This window comes from Canis lupus, chromosome 22 (genome assembly GCF_011100685.1).
Source record: "Canis lupus familiaris isolate Mischka breed German Shepherd chromosome 22, alternate assembly UU_Cfam_GSD_1.0, whole genome shotgun sequence".
NCBI classification, from domain to species: Eukaryota; Metazoa; Chordata; class Mammalia; order Carnivora; family Canidae; genus Canis; species Canis lupus.
This window is the reverse complement of record NC_049243.1, coordinates 5,271,832-5,286,916: the sequence shown is the minus strand read 5'-3', so window position 1 is coordinate 5,286,916 and position 15,085 is coordinate 5,271,832. Positions and strand designations below refer to the sequence as shown.

General features: G+C 42.1%; 1 long non-coding RNA gene across 1 annotated transcript in view; it reads left to right on the top strand.

The window, feature by feature from the left end:
- LOC111091812 overlaps positions 1-6,353 on the top strand; it is a 127,127-nt gene extending 120,774 nt beyond the window's left edge. The window contains exons 13-14 of the long non-coding RNA XR_005376221.1: positions 3,698-3,821; positions 6,228-6,353. This is a non-coding gene — a long non-coding RNA (uncharacterized LOC111091812). The remainder of the gene's footprint in view (positions 1-3,697; positions 3,822-6,227) is intronic.
- Positions 6,354-15,085: the final 8,732 nt, after the last annotated feature.

Genomic DNA, 15,085 nt, shown 5'->3' with positions numbered 1-15,085 from the left:
GGTCAGGCAATAAAAACAACACCGTTAAAATAGGAAAAACCCCTCGTAGGATATGCTAAAACCAGGACAAAAGCAGATGTTAGTTTTAACTTGAATTTAAAACCAAGTCAATGTTTTGAGAAACAAGTGAGCCAAACACCTAATTTCTGCTTCCATTTTAATTAACGGAAACTTTATACTTTGAAAAAATAATTGCACTGACACAAAACGAGAAGGTAACCACATTTGAACTGATTAGAAGCTCAGGCGATGTGATATGACGTTATAGGAGATGAGCGCCCGGACCCTCTCATTATGTGGTTCATAAATAAGCGTTGCTGGGCCACAACACCTGAATTTGCTTTCTGAAGTTTTCATTTGCCAGAACAAGCTTTTAGCGGTTCACTGGGAAAGCATTCAGTGTTCTTTCATTGCCTCACTTAAAAAAACAATCAAATAAAAGTAAGCATATACTCCCACAGATTCCTTAAAGACACAATTTGCAATTCAGAAAAGTCCAGACTTCCCCTTTCTACATCCTCTGTTATAATGGAACTATTGTGTCGTTTGTTTCTCCCATTGTATCACCTCAGACGGGTTTCTTAACCTCACGGAGGCTTGGTTCCCACACTTGCAATGTGGGGATAATAGAAATTAGTCTCTCAGGGTCATTGTGGAGACTAAGATGATGTATGGAGAAGTCCCGGCACGGTGCCTGCTTCGAAGCAGACTCTCAACATTTGAGTCTTCTGCAGATCCCTGGTGGAAGGGTGATTATTTGGCAGCATGTTTTTTTCTTTCTGCTCCATGAAATATTTTTCCTATGGATAGTCACCCTACCCTCGAGGGCCACAGAAGCAGAGGGTGTAAATACAGTGGACTGGGCTCCTGCTATGTTCTCAAGGGTAGGTATTCCTGATGACCTGGGGGCCGGGCCTGGGAGTGAGGGCCAGGAGCTGAGGGGTGTGTGTTGATGTCAGCAGTGAGGGCAGCGCCACAGACCTGCTCTCGTGGATGCTTTTCTTTGGTCTTAGACTTGAGCCCCTTTTGGTCTTAGACTTAGACTTTTTTGGTCAAGCTCTGTACCCCAAAACTGATTTTTGTCATTCTATTTTAGAATATTAATAAGCACATCATCTGTCCTCAGAATCAGTCCAGTCCTCCAAATAACCATCCACTGAGAAATGTTTGGAATTAACCCTAACGGCAGATGCTCATGCTTGATGTCTCCAAAATAGGGTGGCAGGAGCCAGCCTTCAAATAGAGATGTAGAGCTGTGTCACTGTTTACCACTAAGTCGGCCCCCCCTGCAATGGTCACACCAATGCCCTCATTCTACACCATGATGCCCAGGGCTTCCCCTTCATCTCTGTAGCAATCAGACTTGCATTTCATCTGGACTTAAAAGTTAGTAATCAGACAAATTGTAGTTCAAACCCAATATTGCTACTTACTGTTACTTTGGGTGAATTATTTATATCACTGATGCTTAGTTTTGGTGTCTGTGAAACGAAGCTAATCATGCTTTTGAAAAGTAGCTTAAAGATCAAATGAGATAATAGAGGTGAAATGACCAGCCCAGTGCCTGGTTTTCGTAATAATTTTAATGAGAAGCCCCCATCATCATCATCAACATTATCATCATCATCATCATCATCATCATCATCATCTTTTCACCCAAACTATTTTTAAGTCAACCCAAAATGTTGGTAAAGATGTGGAACAACCAAAGATTTCATGCACTACTGCAAACCACTTTGGAAAACTGTTTGGGAATATCTATTAAAGCTAAACATATCCATACCCTATGTGTGACCCAGAAAGCCTACTCCATGTGCCCAAGAGTAATGTGAGCATTGGCTCACCAAAAGATTTGCACTAGGATTTTCACTGCAACGTTGCAGCTATATCCACTGTGGTTAAGAAACTGGACACAACCTAAATATCAACAATAAAATGGGTAAATTACCTTCTTTTTGCCCCCCTTTTGCTAAATACCATATAACAATGAAAAAGCAAAGTATCTGCTACATGCAACAATGCAATAACATGGGTGTATCTCACAGATGTAATTTTGAGGTAGGGAAGTCAGGTATGAAAGCATATGGGTTGTGTGGTTCTATTCATATGAAGTTCAAGAACATGGACAAGGTAGTCTATGGTGTGGGCGACCGGTGCAGTGATAATCTTTGCAAGGGGTTAGAGCTACAGTGGACACAAGGTAGGTTTTAGAAAGCAAAGTATATTCTGTTTCTTGGTCTGTGTTCTAATTCTCTATGAATGTTGTGGGTTGAAATTGTTTCCCTAAAAACAGCTGTGCTGAAGCTCTAACTGCCACTACCTCAGAACATGACCTTAGTTGGAAATAGGGTCATTCCAGAGGTAATCGAGTTACAATGAGGTCCTTAGAGCAAGCTCTTCCCCAATAGGGTTCTAATATAAAAAGGGAGAATTTGGATGCAGAGAAGTATCCACAGGGGGAAAACCATGTGAACAGGAGGGCAGACAGTGGGGCAATATATCTGTAAGCAAAGGAACACGTAGCATGACCAGCAAACTGCCAGAAGCTAGGGGAAAGGTGTGGGACAGATTGTCCCTCACAACCTCCAGAAGGAACCAATCCTGCTGCGGTTCTGAGCTCGGACCTCTCATTTCCAGACCTGTGACACCATAGATTCCTGTTGTTTAAGCCACCCAGTTTATTGTGCTTTGTTGTGATGGTCCTAGCAAACTAATACAGTGGATACATCTATTTTGTGAAAATTCTTTAGGCTGTGAACTTACCATCAGGGCACCTTTTTTGTATGTAAGATACATGCCCCAAATAATACTGAAGTAACATGTGGATGAGCACCTAATTGCATTTCAAAATAGTGAGGTTCTTCATAAGATTTTAAAAGCCTGTTGAAGTAAAAAGGGAAATACTTTATTACATAGAATGTTAAATTCTGTCAAATGATGTCTAACAAGTGAAATTAAGAAGAGAAAAAAAAACCACCAGCATGTTAGGGGATATATTTGCAGCAATTGTGACAACAAAAGATTTGTATTCCTGGTGAAGAACTTTTGCGTACACGTTTTATTTTTTTTATTATTATTTTTTGCATACACGTTTTAAAGAACTAAAATTATATAGAGAAACTAGATGAAGGATGCAAATCAATTACACAGGAGAAGAAATAAAAATATTTTTAAACATTTTATTTATTTATTAGAGAGAGAGCGTGTGTGATGGGGGGAGATGGGCAAAGGTGGGGGAGGGAGAAAATCTCAAGTAGACTCCGCCTGAATGTGGAGCCCAACACAGGGCTCGATCTCAACAGCCCCGAGATCATGACCTGAGCCAAAACCAAGAGCCAGACGCTTCACTGACTGAACTACCCAGCCACCCCAGAAATAAAAATATTAATAAATGGAAAATGTTTAATAGAACTAGAATTCTAAGAAATGCCAGCAAAACAAGATAGCATCTTTTACTTGTCAAATTGGCTCTTTTTATTTTTAAACAATAGTATCCAGCGTTGATGAATCTTCTGTGAGACTGACATTCTCATCTACTGGTGAAAAGACTAATAGTAACAAACATACACATGCTTGGCGTATGTCAAGCACTCTGCTAAATACTCAGCTTATGTTCGCAAGTATATCCACAATCTGATATCTTATTTTTCTCTTCATGGCAATTCCATGAGATAAGCATTATTTTTCTTATTTCCAGACAAGGAAGCCATGACTCAGGAAAATGAACTTGTCCAGTGTTATTCAACTAGCACACGTGAAAATAGGACTTGAAGCCTAGACTTCTCCAGTGTCAGATACTGGGATTTATTGCCTCTGAGAAGGTAAACTTGTTGTTCCCTTTCTTGAAAACAATTTGAAAATATATATCCATGCCTAAAAAGATGCATAAACTTTGACCTACTAACTAAATTTGTAGGAATCTGTTCTTGTGCTATAACCAGAAATGTCAACAAAGACTTAACAACGAAAAAAAAAAAAAAAGACTTAACAATGAGGATGTTCATTGTTGTATCGCTTATACCAGTGGAATAAATGGAGAAAACTTATGTGGCCACAAGAGAAGTACACTTAAATAATTTAAGATACATCTATTCAAAATGTGGAATAAATTATAGCTATAAAAATATGTTTCTGGGGAAAAAATTTAGAAAGACATGTGCATAAAGCTATTCTTGCAGCACTATTTTTAATAGTGAAAGACTAGAAACCTCCGCTTTATCCCTCTGTAGGGGACTGGCTGACTAAACTATTTCCCTCTATATAATGGTGGCCATTAGCCTTAAAAAGAAATGACGTTTATCTCCAAATAGTTATGCAATGAATTCAGGTGGTATTAGTAGATACAAAAAAGAAATGTGAAGAATTCTGTGCATAGCATGCAAAGTGCTTATCTTAGAATGGGGGATATGTATTTGTTATTTATGTTTTAAAAGCGGAAAAATAAATAATAAACCATAAACAAGGTGACTTACAGAGGAGAGGAGGAAGACGGAGGAGAAGACAGAAATGAAGCTACACTTCTCTGAATATATCTTGTTCTATAACTTGGCTTTGAAACCTTGAAATTACTTTATATAATTATGAAACAAAAATATAAAAGAGATCCCCACCAAAAAAGCTGAAAGCAAGATAAAACAATCTGTTTTTCAATTTGGTGGTAGATGCACACAGAAAGGACAATTTTAGGTGATTTTGGAACATGATAATATTACTGTAACTCTTTAGTAAAATATGCCCAAAGGGCAAAAATAAGTTAAAAGTTTAACTACTGGGCAGCCCCAGTGGCCCAGCGGTTTAGCGCCGCCTTCGGCCCAGGGCCTGATCCTGGAGACCTGGGATCGAGTCCCACGTCGGGCTCCCTGCATGGAGCCTGCTTCTCTGTGTCTCTGCCTCTCTCTCTCTGTCTCTCATGAATAAATAAATAAAAATCTAAAAAAAAACAAAAAATAAAAGTTTAACTACTTTAGGTAATCATATTGTTAACGCTAGCATTGGTAGTGGTTTAAAAGTATGGCACCACCTTCAAAAAGTGGAGCCTGATCGCCCCCTCCCCGTGAATGTGAGACAGAGTTAGTGAGTGCTTCTAATGAAAAGTGTGGAAATGATTACGTGGGATTTCTGGAGCCAGATTAGCAAAGGAATTGTGGTTTCTCCATCGTTCTCATGGATCGCTAGCTTCATGCCATGAAGGCATTCCATTAGCCCCCTGGAGAGACCCATACAGAAAGGCACTAATGTCTCCTGCCAGCAGCCAGTGCCAACTTGCCAACCATGAAAGTGAGACCATGGAAGTGGATCCCTCAGCCTTAACCCTGCCTTCAGATAACTGTCGCCCTGGACATATTCCTTACCGCAACGCTATGGGCAAATCCCCACCAGAACTACCCAGCTGAGTTGCTCTCAGGTTCCTGACCTACAGAAACTGTGGGATAATCCATGTTTCATGTTGCTTTAAGCCACTAAGTTTTAGGATAATCTGTCTGGCAGCAATAGATAACTACAGAATTTGTGCTAGGAGGAGGGTGCTGCCTACTAACAAAACCCTAAGTGTAGGAGTGGCTTTGGAATTGGGTGGTGGACAGAAGCTGAAAGTATTCATGAAAGCCTTAAAAGGCCTTGAAAGAACTATGAGTAGAAGCCTAAGCTCAAGAAGGGCTTATTTTGGAGGAGTTTGTGAGTATGGTGTTGTCTGAGTGCGCCACAAGAATCGCAGGAGATCCATGCAGTTTTTAAGAGAAGTAAATTGGCAGAAATGCCACAAGCTTGGATTGAAAGGGGGCAGAATCAGTATAAAATGGTAAGAAGCCTTTGAACTCTGAAGCTGCTGTCTGCGGGAAGCAAGCTGAGAAAACTCCTCTGCAGAAGACCTGGGCTGCCTTTCTCAACAGAGATCATTCACCCTCAATCTAGAGGATGGAATGAAGAGCACAGAGGCTGGGGCTGAGACCTAAGGAGACTCATTTTCAGGCCTAGTTAAGAGTCAGGAGTCCTAGTCAAGGAACTTCCAACATTTTCCCTGATGGTTTTGCTGTGGGTCAGAGGCTCCTATGTGACTCCGTTTTCTTCTATTTTGAAAGTGTGTGTGTATGTGTGTGTGTGTGTGTGTGTGTGTGTGTGTTGGGGGCCATGGTCCATGGTAGTTATCCTATGCTTGTCCCACCTTTGTATGTATTATGTGTTAAGTGCGTGTATGTGTGAGGAGGTGGCCAATAATGTTTCTTTTTTAGTTCATAGGTCTTCAGGCTTCTTCTCCACACCTAGACCTGATTTAGGTGACAAGATTCCAGACTTCAAGCTGATTCTGTAAAAGAATGAATTTCGGGGAGTCTTTGGAAAAGTAAGTGTATTTTACATTTGCAATGTAAACCAGTAAGCCAGCAAGTAGAAAAATATATGCCTGCACATTCTTTGATATTTCCCTTTCAATGGATGGAGATTAGTTGTCCTCCCCTTGAATATGAGCAGACTTGGTGATTCACTTACAATAGCAGAATGCAATAGACATGACAATGTATGATTTTTGAGGCTAGATCATTGAGAGCATTGCCATCTTGAATACTCACTTTTGGGGGAAGCCGGAAATCATGCTGTGAGGACCCTCCAACGGCCCCCTGAGAGCAAAAGAAGTCTTCAGTTAATGTCCACATCAACTTGGTAGCCATGTAAGTAGGCCCCCTTGGGAACAGATCTCCCAGCCCCAGTCATGCCTTCAGATGATGGCAGCCCTGGCTAACATTTTGTCTGCAATCTCATGAGAGACTCTGACCCTGAGCCACACAGCCAAGCTGCTTCTGATTTGCTCCTTCATAGATGCTATGACATTCTTAGTGTTTATTGTGGCTTTGCACCATTAAGTTTTGGGGTAATTTGATGTCTGTATGTGTATCATTGATGAAGCAAATGGATAATTATGCTGGTGTTGTGAGGTAAGAGAAAGGAGCCACAGGTTTAAGATTGATGAGGTTGAAAAATACTGTAGTCTTGAATTCAAATGGCAATAATTGCAATGGTCTATTTTATGTTGAGGAGCAGACAGATGGAAGGAGGAAGAGGAGGAGGAAAAGGAGAGCAAAAGCAAAGTTTCTTAATTCTGTCCACAGAAAAGACTTTGAAAAAACAAGTACATTAAAACCCAGGTTGCGGCTTCCGTATACATTTTCCCACTTAAAAACAAACTAGATCTTTCTGAAGAAATGTCTAATTCCAGATCTGGAGCAGAAAATGTTTAAGATGAGCCTGGAACATCTTATCACACCAGAAAGGAAGGATGCAATGAAAAAAAATACTAGAAAAAAAATGCTAGGGCCTTCTTAAGGACTCAGAAAATAATGCCAAGAGGCCCCTACTAGCTGAAGATGGGACAATTGAAGCATGATTAAGAATAACTGTAATGAATTAAAACGCATCAAATATGTTTAAATCCCTGCATTCATAGTGATACTAGAAAAACGAATTCGTTTCTTTTGGATCACACTTGGCACTTAATTCATTATTTTGATAACCAGTGAATAAAAGGAATAAATTGGGCATTTATCCTGCCTGTCTTCTATGAATTATACCTAAGTATAATTAGCCAATGAGAAGTTTTTCTTTGTAGAAGTAGTCCAGTTCCCAAATGAAGAAATAATGATAAAATGAGAATATACTTTTTTTGAAATTTCTAATACTGCAATGGATCTGGGCAGCAAGTATCACTGCTGACATCACAGAAAGACAGTCAGGTACTGTGTGCCACCCGGGAGATCTACAGCACTGCTTGCAGAGCACTCTTGCTAAAGTAACAAACATGCCTCTGATCGAATTTCTAGATTTAACTACCAACTTTTAGGAAATATAGGGGACAGAGGAACAAGATAAATGACAACATGGGGATCTGACTAGCAAAATCCAGGTTGTAGGAAAAGTGACTGGGTTCTTTAACAGACAACAAATACATTGCAGAGAGAGAGAGAAATTAGGTTTCAATTAATTTTTTTCAATTAATTTTTATAACATGCAAAAATGTCCAATGTATACTGAATTAGGAAAATCAGGATGTAAAATTGTATTTATAAAATAAACCTATCTTATTTTTTAAGGAAACATAATAATACAGAAGAAAAAAATGTAAAAAATATCAGTGTTTGTGGGCAACAGGATTATTGGTAATATTTAAATATTGTTCTATATTTGCCCAATCTGTGTTAAGATACAAATATTATTTTCTAATCACTACATTGTCTCTTTTTTGGAATAAGACAAATAGATAAATTAGTGAAAATATGTCTGCCAGTCAGGAAAAAGTGCATATAATTATAAAGTACTTGTTTTCTCACAACCATGTGATTCTGTCCATTGAGATTCTGTTTTCTGCAAGAACATGGACAAATCCCACTGGATTGTAATGTGTCAGTGGGCCCCACCTCCCTAGTTGTGGGCATATGTGTTACGAGGGGTCCTACGGAAAAGACCCCAATTTGAAGGAATGACCAGCCCTTCTAACTTTGAGATAGTTCTCGTAGAACGACTGAGAAGTTCAGTTAGCTCTCAAAGAACTGTTTCATAAGGTCAGCAACTAAATACGAAGTCTGACTTTTGGTGGATGATAACCAGGAATAGGAAACCCACAGCTCGACATAGCTCAGGTTGGGTACAGATGGTCCAAAGGCAACAAGTTTATTCTGTAATGTTGCCAAGGCAACAGCAGCTGCTTCTGTCGTTGCAGAGGGTGGGGGAGGGGGGAAAACAGTAGAAATGAAGAAGCAGAATGATTCTGTAAATCTTTCCCAAGAAAACAGGAAAGAATGCTATAAAATATTGAATATTTTCTGGGTGAACATACTTTCGTGACGTGCGAGGTGTCATCAGGGAAAGGCAAGTGGTGTTTTTCACATTCTCCTCTGCCTAGACCCAACTAGGAGTCCAGTGCCTGTTGTCATCTTGTCATTCTCCCTTCCATGACTCCAAGCAGTGGCAGGCAGGGCTTTCTTACAGCTCTATCCCCTTGAGTGTGAAAACACATTGACGTTTTCTTGTGACAATTACCGCGGCATCTATTCAGGAGGCTGAAAGATGCTTATTATGTTTTTGCTGTGTCTGGACTTGAGAGGGAAGAAGGGAGGGAAGGAATGGCGTTGGTCTTCCTCCTCCTCTTTTCCTCCCCTTGGCTCCTGCCTCTGGTTCTTTTTAGCTGCAAAGGAAGAGGATGAAGGAAGGAGAGTGTGGCAGCGAGAAGAGAGAGAGGACAGCAGGTCTGGGGAATGTGCTAGAGATATTTTCAGCCCGCGGCTAGTGCAGCCAACAGGCGACCTGGCCAGAAGGTGACCCCATGGGGACGCTGGGGAAGAGCTGAGTCAGGAGCCCAGCTGTGCATGTTAGGACCTTAGAGAGGGATTAGAGGCGGACACAGACACGGATGAAGACGGAGGTTTGTAAACAATCGGGTGGGAGACGTGGAGCATCTCAGTCGTTCTCCAAGGGGAGAAACTGAGCCTTCCAACACACTGGCTCAGGGAAGGGGGTCTCTCCTTCCCGCCTGAACCTCGTTTTGTGTCTTCAGAACTGAAACAGTATTCAGGGGTTTTTCACATGCTCAGAAGTAGAGAATTTAGAGCCCTGTTGGAACTGAGTATTTTTTCAAATGCCAAACCACATATATAACAAGGCAGCGTGGCTTAGATCGGTCAAAGAGCCTGAGCTTGGAAGTCAGGGGGGTCAGGCGAACCTGACTCAGGGCCCCAGACCTGACACCTGGAGCTGCCCATGCCCTTTAGCTGGAGGCACATTTACAAGGTTAGCGGCAGGTAGCCCAGCCTCCCCTGGCCTTAGCTTCCTCTCCTGTCAGTGCAGGCTCCAAGGCCAACCTCTCGCTGTTGGCTTGTGAACCTGGCACAGCACCTGGGACATTACTACTATTATCACTGTCATTTCAAGTTGTCTTTGACAAGTGGGAAGAAATGGAGTTCACCTATCCTTGCTTCTTGGATTTGGAAGTGACACTGGATAAGGTAAAAACCCTGGCCAGAAAGCTCTGTCACAAGTTGATGTCATCAATATGTCTATCTATCTATCTATCTATCTATCTATCTATCTATCTATCATCTATCCATCTGTCAGCAGGAATTGGAGTGAATTTATTTTAAGGCATTGGCTCACACAGTTGTGGAGGCTAGCAAGTTCAAAATCTGCAGGGCAAACTGGCAGGTGCAGGAAAGATTTGATGCCATGGTTTAAGTCCAAAGGCAGGCTGGAAACAGAATTTCCTCATCTTCAGGGATCATTTTTTTCCCGTGAAGCCCTTCCATTGATGGGATGATGCCTGCCCACCTTACGGAGAGTAATTTGCTTCGCTCAGGTTCTGCTGATATAAATGTTAACTCCTTGAAAACAAACAAACAAACAAACAAAAAACACTTTCACAGAAATATCTAGAATAATGTTTGATGTATCATGGCCTCACCAAATTGCCAGAAAAATTAACCTTGACAGGGTCCTTAGGGCACTGTCCAAACTTTGGTATCTCCTCCCAAATCAGTAACCATGACCCCAGAGGGTCACTCACGCAATGTCTAGGGTCCCCTTGGTGCGGTTAGAGTCATGGCACCTGCAGAATAGCTGGGACCAGATCTCAGCTTTTCTTTCCCTGTGCTGTCTCCTTCTTTTATTATTATTATTATTATTTTATTATTATTACTTTTTTTGCTGCTGTCTCCTTCTTTAGGAGGAAGTCGAAGCATGACAAAAGTTGATAAGCAGGAATTATGCAAAAAAAAAATGCAATTTTTACCACCGATCCTGGTGCTGTTATATATTTATTCCAATGTCTTAAATATTAAATGAAAGAGGAGACTATTTAAAGGGAGTGCTAGACTGAGGACCAGAAGTTCAAAGCTCTACCCTGCCATTTAGGCAAGTGTCCTAAACTGCAGCGAAGCGGATGATTACACCTGCACCAAACACTATAGTCATGGGAAGGATCTGCTATGAGGATCCCTGTAAACGCACACAAATATTAACTGTGCTTGAATCTGGAGAAAGGGTTGTCAGCTGAAGCCTTGCTGGGGTAATCTAACTTTTTCAGAGGAGTGGTGCCATAGAAACAGAAAGCATTGCTGCTTTTACTTTATTTATTTTTTAAAGATGTTATTTATTTATCCATGAGACACAGAGAAAGAGGCAGAGACACAGGCAGAGGGAGAAGCAGGCTCCATGCCAGGACCCGGATGTGGGACTCGATCTCAGGACCCCAGGATCACAACTGGAGCCAAAGGCAGGCGCTCAACCACTGAGCCCCCCAGATGCCCTGTGTTGCTGCTTCTAAAACAGGAGGAAGGGAAGAGAGAACCAAGCCACATATCTCTGAGGCTGACACCTGGTTCTTTTCTTTCTTTCTCTTGAGCAAAATTTCACTCTGTCTTGACAGCGCCTCTCAATTATTCCTCCAGTTTATGGCTGCCTGCCCATCTTTCTTTCTTTGGTGCACACGAGCGCCCCAGAGCCCTTTCTGTATTCTGCTGTCAGGAAAGGAGTGTGTCCTGGTTGGGAGTCCAAGGGCAAAGATGACACACAAGATCTTCAAAGGTGCCTTTCATGGTCTAGGGAAAGAGGCTCTCTTAGACACTGTTGCTGAAAGTGTAAATCAGTGCAAATATCCCACAGTACAGCTTGGAAATATGTAGTCATTGTCTCAAAAGGGTAGGCTGTACCTAGCAATTCCACTCTAAGGGCTTTATGCCAAGAAAACAATGGACGAGTATGCAAAATGTACATACGAAGACACTCATTCTAATCTTTCGATAGCAAAAAGCTGCGAGTAACCTAAATGTCCACGGGTATACAGGACTGAACTGCTGTTCATCTCGAGAATAGAATTCTTGAAACGTTAAAGATAATAAAGATAATAAAATGATGATGGGCCTGTGTGTACGCCTGTAACTACAAGATACTCATGATATGTGAAGAGGACACGTAGGTCACTAAATATTGAATGGAGCATTAATTCCGTTAAAAAAATAAACACACGCAAACATGTGAAAAAGTTTGGGCAGGTGTTTTAGTCTGTTCAGGCTGCTATAAGAGAGCACCACAGACAAGATGGGTTAGAAACTACAGAAGTGTAGCCCTCGTTGTTCTGGAGGTTGGAAGTCCAAGATCGAGGCGCGAGCACATTCAGTGTCTGGTGAGGATCCACCTCCTGATTCAAGGATGGTCGTTTTTTTCCCTCCATCCTCATGTGGAAGAAGGGAGGAGAGAGCTCTCTGGAGTCTCTTTTATAGGGGTACCTAATCCCGTTCACGAGAGTTCCCCCCTCATGGCCTTATCATTTCCCAAAGGCCCTGCCTCCTAACCACATTGGAGGTTAGGATTTCAAAATATGAATTTGGGTGGGGATGGGGAGGGGGACGCACAAGCATTCCATCAATAAATATTGATTTATTCCATCAATAAATATACACCAAAATATTTACAGCGATTTTCACTCTGTAGTGGAATTTTGGCTGGCTCTTCTAATATCTTGTTACTTATCTGTGTTTTCTCTTTTTCTACATTGCACGTATGATTGCTTGAATACCTGAAAACATAAGGCGGAAAATGCCCTCCTGAGATATTATTTACTTCTCTGCGGTCTGCCCTCCCTTGATTTTACAAGTGGGAGCTCCGTGTATTCTTGAGAATCATCGGGACATCCGGGGAGGGAAACTGTTCTTGGCATTATTTCTGTTATTTCTCAGAGTCCACTGGCGTTTTGACATCAGGGTTGATGGTAACCCCTCAGATTGATTTTCTTTCTTCTGTAAGAAAGAAACATCGCAGACACTAACACTAGACAGTTCTCTCCGAAGAGTCTAGATCATGAGCCCTTGCAAGGTAAAGCTGCCATGTACGTGGTACCCAGAAGGAGGCCCTGGCAGCCGTATTATCAGAAAGACTGATTCTTTGAGGTTTGCTAACATGAATTCCTCAGGAAGGTTCTGGGGTTAATGCAAAAACCTGAAGTCAGGAATATAAACAAGGGGAACACTGAGAAACCTTGACAGGTGGGTATTTCCGTAAGAGGAGTTGATATTTTTCTTCCTTTTGGCAGATCATGGGACCCGGTATTCTTAGTGTTTGCAATGGCAGGGCCTGAAATGATGCTATTTCTTGGGTTACACTGGGCCGTCTCACCCTGAGTGCCCATAGGGTAGGTAACCTAGAAAACATGTTGCAAGTCGGACAATGCAGAGAGTGTCAGCATGTAGTCCTGTCACCCTGTCCTTCTTTTGGGCTGTTGAGCTGTAGTCAGAGATTTTTGTCTCTTGACAGGACAAATATGAAGACCACTTGAAGTCGTCTCAGGCTCCTAGATCTTGAACCACAAAGCAGAAGGCCCAAAGTCACTCTGTTTCTTAAAGAGAGAGACCAAATAGTGAGGCAAGATAAGGGGATAAGGGTCGTAGGCAGGAAGGCCAACATCCTGCCCATATATCTGCAATGTCAGGTTGGCTTCTGCTGTGTTTTTTTTTTTTTTTTTTTAAGATTTTATTTATTTATTCATGAGACACACAGGGAGAGAGAGAGGCAGAGACACAGGCAGAGGGAGAAGCAGGCTCCATGCAGGGAGCCCGACTTGGGACTCAATCCCGGGACTCCAGAATCACACCCTGGGCCAAAGGCAGCGCTAAACCACTGAGCCACCCAGGGATCCCCCAATTGGCTTCTGCTTTTTGATGAACCTCCTTCCTGGCTCTACTCTCACGCGATGATGGAGATGGGAGATTCTTCTCTTGCCTTATCTCTCCCACCTCAGAGCACCTACTAGCCTGCCTACATCTCTCTCAGGACATTCCCCTTTTCCTGCCTTGGGCAGGATACTCATGCATGAATACTTCTTAGGCTCTACTAGGTTACAAGCTCCCTGAGGGCCCTGACAGTCTCTTGATTGGCTTAGCATCAATGATGTACAATACCTAGCAGGTATTCAGTGAAACAAATAAAATAAAATAAAAATCAGGGACAGATTGGGTGTCTGGGTGGCTCAGCAGTTGAGCATCTGCCTTTGGCTCAGGTCAGGATCCTGGGGTCCTGGGATCGAGTCCCACATCAGGCTCCCTCTGTGGAGCCTACTTCTCCTTCTGCCTGTGTCTCTGCCTCTGTGTGTGTCTCTCAGGAATAAATAAATTTTTTAAAAAAATCATTGAACAAATTGAACTCCAATTAAAAAAAATCATTGAATAAGTGAATGAATGGATGAATAAACCATAGGCACTTAAAATTTACTCATTTCCACTAACAGAGAAAACAAGAAGTTGGAGATTTTAAAAACAAAACAAAACAAAACAAAACAAAACAAAACAGCTGATGGTGACACCACCAATCCCCTGATGGTGTGTAATGGATGTGTGGGATTGTCCCCTCTCAGGGAAGGAGTTGGCTCCGATATCCCTGTCGTCACGGCTTGGATGCTTTCTTACTCTTCCCTTCCTAGTAGAAAAGGTGAGTTTAGTAATGAATCCAATGGACTCGTTATTCAAGGACCTGTTCTCCATCTCAGACTCTGTCTAATCAGGTTTTCTCAGCCACCTCCCTCCCCCCAATAACAAACTCTGTTGGTGGAACAGGTTTAGTCTTTCTCCCTACAACCTATCAAATGGATTCATAAAATCAGCTCAGGGGCATTTGTTACTCAACTATTACATGCACAACACTGAGAGACACAATCCTCAGAATTTGGGGACTGATGGGGCACCAGGTCATGGTCTCAGGGTCCTGCGATGGAGCCCCGGGTTGGGCTCTCTGCTCAGTGGGGAGTCTGTTTCTTCCTCTCGCTCTCCTTTTGTGCTCTCTCTTTCCCTCTCTCCTTCTCTCTCTCAAATGAATAAACATCCTTAAAATAAAATCAATTTGGGGACTGACCAATAAAGTCATAGATGACAAGACAATGCATAGATAACGTAATCCATCCCTTCTACAGGAGATTGCACCAAGCCATTCCAAGGCACCATCGTCGTCATCATCAATATCTCCTCCTCCCCTTGCCCCCTCTCCTCCTCCTCCTCTAATCATCAGCCACAACTTTTACCAAAGGCTCTGTGTACAGAGCACTATATGCGAAGCATGTAAAGTG